Raw genomic sequence first — 6,103 nt, 5'->3', positions numbered from 1 at the left:
CTAACAAGTGTCCTTGTTAGAGCGCCGCGGGGTGACCGCCCCGTGACGGCACGGAACACACAAGTCCAGTTTGCACGCTAATGGTGGCGTCTACACGCGTGTGCCTTCTGTGGACACTTTGACATGTTGTGTCTGGTGACACGTTAGGGACCAGACTCTGGTCCCTGATCATCATTTTGTCAAGTTGTGTCCTCACTATTACCAGTGAACGTTGATGCGACGTTCAAGACTGCTGGGAAACACAGTTGATGACTAACAATCTAATCTAGTATCAAGTGGAATCAACTCATACGTCAGTTCCTTCTGACTTTTTTGTGTTATTAATTTCCACTTTCCCAAGTTGTGTCACCAATACAGTGCTACCTCGGTTTTCTTCCATGGAAAACTGAAACCGAATGAATTTGTCCCATAAGAAAAAATGTAAATCCCATGAATCCGCTCCAGACACCCAAAAATTTGAACGCAAAACACATTTTATAGATAAAATAATTATAGTTTTACATGGAAAAAACAATGTGAAATCTTTATAAATGACAAATGAGATGAATAAATGAACAAGAAATACACAGTGCGCTTGAACGCCTCATCAGCGCAGGGCGCACAGTGCTTTATAAGAGACAGAGACAGAGTTGTTCATCGTTCTGCGTGTGTGTGTTCTATGAACAAATAAACCATACACACACAAAATAAAGATGATGAACGGATTCCCTGTCTGTAGTGTCCCAACTCTACAAGAACCATGTTCTTCACAGAGTCACCAAAAGACTCCGAGGTACCACTGTATTACAAATGAACTTTGATGCTGCATTCAAGACTGGGGGGAAATTGGAAATATGCCACTCCGATCTTACTAGGTTGGGGTCCAAGTGTTCCAACATAAGCAAAAGCACGCCGCTGATGACTAATAATCAACTCTAATTTGGAGTGTAATCAACTCATTCTTCAGTTAACACAGACTTGGTGTGTTTTCCCAAGTCAGACCTCTGATACTTCCAATTTCCCAGTGGCATGGAATGTATTATCGGAGCGGTTTGATGTGTCATGCAGACGTTCCGCTGAGCGTCTTCTGATACTTCCTGGTCAGGCTGAGCTTCTGGAGAGACGACTTCTAACTTTTTCCTGCTAACTTCCTGTGTTGGAAAGAAGTTGAGCACAATCTTGTCTTTTTGCTGACTTGAAACATTCCCAAAGACACAATCATGGATCCCTGCAGAAGAACGTCCTCCTCCACGGAAGCATCCCACACACACTGCAGTGAAATCATGCATTCATGAGTTCATGTGTACATTGACAGTATATTGTCTGCTCTGCATGTTGTTTGCTATTGTTTCTTCTAAAGATGTTGTTTCCTAAGATGGTATGAATCATTTCAATTAGCCTTTGGAATAATGAAAATAAAGACATTTTTATACAAAAGGTGTGCCTGTCGTGTGTGGGTACTCGACAAACTGAATGCTAGATGGAACTCTGCGCCTTTGTGCTGGTTTGTGCTATTTTAGTTTTTGCGGTATTAAAGCACGGGCGTCCAAAGTGCAACCTGGGGGCCACTGTTTTTTGTATTGGCCAGCCGTACATTCTAAAAATATATTTTTAACTAGAAAACTAGAAAAAAACCTCAGCAAAAATGGAAAGATATGTCATTTTACAAGAATAACATCAAAATATTAAGAGAAAAAAGTATTCTAATGAGAAAAAAGTCGCATTTTACGAGAATGAAGTCGTCATATTATGAGGAAAAAGAATGTTATTTTAGTGGCATGGAGTTGAAATATTACAGAAAAAAATGTTATTTTTAAATTTTTTAAAATTTTGAGAAACAAACAAAACAAAATAAAGTTGTCATTCTTTGAAAATTAGGTGGGGGGAAAACGTTATAATGTTATGGGAATAAAGTCACAATATTAACATAAAAAAGCTGTAATTTAACAAGAAAAAGTTGTAATTTTACAAGAATAACGTCCGAATATACTGCAATGGGGGAAAATAATGTCATTTTTGTAGCATGAAGTTTAAGTATAGAAAGAAAAAAGATGTTTGTTTTTTAAAAAGTTGTAATATTAGAAATAATATAATTTAATGTAATTTTTGGAAAATTAGGTTACGAAAAAATGATAAGACAATAAAGCCATAATATGGGGGAGTAAATTACAAAAAGAAAGTTGAAATAGTTGAAAAATGTAAGAAAATGAACAACAACCGAAAAAAAGTCAAAATTTTACGACAATAAAGTCGTTAGCTATATGGGGAAAATGTTAGTAGCAGAGAGTTGAAATATGAAAGAAAAAAACTGTTATTTTATCTTTAAGCTGTAATATCACGGGAAAAAGAAAAATAAAGTTGGAATTCTTGGAAAATTAGGTTGGGGGAAGAAGTTATAATAATTATGGGACTAAAGTCAAAATATGGGAATAATAATTATGGGAATAAAGCCAGAATATTAGTAGAAGAAAGTTTACAAAAATCATTTAATAAGAAAGTTAAAATATCTGCAACATTAACAAAAACAATGGCAAAAATGGGGGAAAAGAGCAGAGATACTAATAATAGGCTTTTTTACTTATATGGCAAAGCTGAGATGCAGTTTTTTTCTTGAAATATATATTTAACTTTTTCTCATATCTTCATGTGTTGTTTTACAAAAAATGCCACAAAATAAGTGGCAAAGTTGCATCCTTTCATTTTTCACTGAGTGGCCCTCACTGGAAAACGTTTGGACACCCCCGTATTAAAGTTATTGGATGGCGTTCAACAATAAATTCAACAATGAATTCAACATCTAATTTATTAATTCATCTATTTGAGCAATGTATGTATCGAAATTACTTATGAATTATGCAATTCAATTTTTATTCATGCACCTATGTATATATTTATACTCAATGTTTTTTTTGTTTTGACTTAATTTAATAATTCCGCATCTTTTCATTTTTCTCTTTGCGGCCCTCAATGGGAAAAGTTTGGACGCCCTTTATGTAAAAGAATATATGGCTTGCTTTTCTCAAGCGGCCATCACAGCGGCTGTAATAACAGCCTGCCTCCACCAGGTGGCAGACTGGGTCACATCATTATCTGGGAGCACAGCGCGAAGACGTCGCATCACACTGAAGGTAGATATTTACAGTGCATATAAATAAGCAGGGTTTGCACACTTTTTCCACCATTTAATAATTGAAGGATGTGGGAGGGGGCATTTTGATACATTTTGTACATTAAAGGTGCTAAAAACATCCAATGTCGGTCAATCTATACTAAGCTAGCTGAACAAAACCTTTTAGCTTCCTGTTATCTCTGACAAAGCTAATTAGTGTAATGTCTACTAATATAGCTTATTCCCATACAGTATGGCAATATATGTGTTTATGTGGATGTTTCATTGTCTGTCAGGTTTAATGATTGTCTGTGAAGAACCACTTTCCGTCAACAGGCTTGTTGCTCATCAGGTGAAACGGGATGTTTGTTTCCTGCGTGGTGACACTTTAACACTTCACACGTCTTCATATGTTGTTTGTGTCGCTGTTGAACAACAATTTAGTGATGATTAACTTTGACCTCCGTCATTATCGTCATGTGTGTGTGTTACACAACAGCGGCTCGAGCCAGAACAACAACACTGAAACCCTGACTCTCTGTGTGGAGTTTGCATGTCCTCCCCGTGCGTGCGTGGGTTTTCTCCGGGTAATCCGGCTTCCTCCCAGTTTCCAAAAACATGCATGTTAGGTTAATTGGCGACCCTAAATAGTCCATAGGTATGAATGTGAGTTTGAATGGTCTATGTCCTTCGATTGGCTGGTGACCGGTTCAGGGTGTACCCCGCCTCTCGCCCAAAGTCAGCTGGGATAGGCTCCAGCATACGCTAATATACCCTAATTAGGATGAGTGGCATAGAAAATGGATGGATTAGATTAGATTAGATACAGGGATTAACTCCAGTGGTTGCAATTCACCATTAAAAAGGAGAGAAGAAGTAGGTAACCTGTCATGAGAATTATTTTGAAAAAATATGAGAGTAAATGGTAAATATAGGGACTAACTTTAGTGGTTGCAATTCACTTTTAAAAAGGACAGAAAAAAAGAAACGGCTAAATATTGGGGTTTTATTATTTCTAAAAAAAAATAATTAGATTAGATTAAATACAGGGACTAACCTGAGTGGTTGCAAATTGCCATTAAAAGGAGAAAAGATGTGGGTAAATACCTGTCATACAATTTTATAATTTTGGATAAAATATTAGATTAAATAGTAAATAGAAACTAACTTTAGTGGTTTGCAATTCATTTTTAAAAAGAAGAGAAAAAGTAGAAACTGGTAAATGTTGGATTTTATTATTTCAAAAAAAAATCTCAGATTAGATTAGATTACATACAGGGACTAACTCGAGTGATTGCAAATCATTAAAAAGGAGAAAAGAAGAAGAAGAGGGTAAATCATGGGGTTTCCTATTTCTAAAAAAAAAATTAGATTAAAGTAAATACAGGGACTAACTTGCACTTCGTAATTAAAAAGAAGAGAAGAAGTGGGTAAAAAGCTGTAACGCGATTTTATCATTTTTGAAAAAATATTAGATTAAATAGTAAATATAGGCACTAACTTTAGTGGTTGCATTTCACATGAGGGATGAGTCATGTCCATTGAAATATTAAGATATTATGTTGGCTTGTCGTCAAAAATTACGTCTGGTCACGTGGCGGCGACGGGGGGGCCGGTGGGTCGGTGACGTCATCGTCTGTCTACACGAAAACGACAAGCCGACGTCTTCAGATTTTCCCACTTTGGAAGCCGTTTTCAAAAAATACTACGTCAGGGCACCCAGAACGCCGTTTCCGTGTGGCTGAAAGGCTGAAAGGATCAAATACATTTTGACCTGAAAATGTCTCTGTGTGGATAGCCCCGAGATTAGATTACATTAAATTAGATTAAATACAGGGACTAACTTGAGTGGTTGCAAAAGGAGAAAAGACGTGGGTAAATACGTGGGCGACTATTGAGGGTGGTTAGTGTCCATCACTGCACACTCGCCATTTTGAGAGTTTTGAGTGTACTGTCAGTGTACTGCATTTTGCCCAACTTCTCATCTCAGCGTGAATGCACTTATGCACTCAAAAGACTAAGTGTAAGTACGCAAGTGCACCAATGGAGACACATGGCGACTGTCTTCACAGGCTAATTGCACTCAAAGGACAGCTGGGATGGACAGCAGGGAAGGAAAGGATCTGATTGGCTAAGCAGACGAGGTCAGGTAGACATGATGACCAAAACAAGCTCAGGTAGGAACACATAAAAGCAACCGTGAGATGCGGAAACCAACTTAATGGTGTCGATTATCAGTGAAAGATGAATCCAAGTCATAAAATGACATAATACTATCTACAGTACAGTACAGCCCCAATGGCTAGTACTGTCAGTGTCATAGTCCAACATCTATAATACAACTTCATCATTCAATATTAACTACACCATAACCATCATAACTGTACGTTTTCTCTCAGTAAAAGAAACTCCTTTCAAATGTTTGGGTTTATTGTGGTGGGAAACGTTTTTATTCTGTCGTTAGAAAGGCGTCTCACATAATACAGGGGTGTCCAAAGTGCGGCTTGACATTTTTAGCCTGCAGCTTGTTTTTTTTTATTGGCCCTGTGTATATTCTAAAAATACTAAGAATTCATTATTCATGAGCTGTATTTTTAGATATTAGACTAAAATAACACAAAACTAAAATGTGGGTGTTTAGTTCAGCATATGTTGACCCTTCATCGGATTGCTTTTAGCAGCTTTAAAGTACCAAAGTCACCTCCACCTCCACCTCCACATCCTTAACCATAACCCTAATTGTTCTGTATGCGTCCCGCGCTGGACACCCCTAATCTAATACAATAATGTTTTTCTTCACATTTTGCATGAGATTTTACATAGGAAACAATTTAAGCAGCACTATGTATATTATGTTTATGATCCACATTTTTTAAATATGACATATTATAACATTTTATTGATATAATGAATTCAAAAGCTATTATATGTGTGTTTAAATGAGCATCAGTGATGTTCTTCTCAATAAATGAAATGTTTACGACGTGAGAAATAGAGCATCAGGAGTAAGTGACA

This window comes from Dunckerocampus dactyliophorus, chromosome 8 (genome assembly GCF_027744805.1).
Source record: "Dunckerocampus dactyliophorus isolate RoL2022-P2 chromosome 8, RoL_Ddac_1.1, whole genome shotgun sequence".
NCBI lineage: Eukaryota > Metazoa > Chordata > Actinopteri > Syngnathiformes > Syngnathidae > Dunckerocampus > Dunckerocampus dactyliophorus.
The sequence above is the reverse complement of the archived record's forward strand: the minus strand, read 5'-3'. Positions refer to the sequence as shown.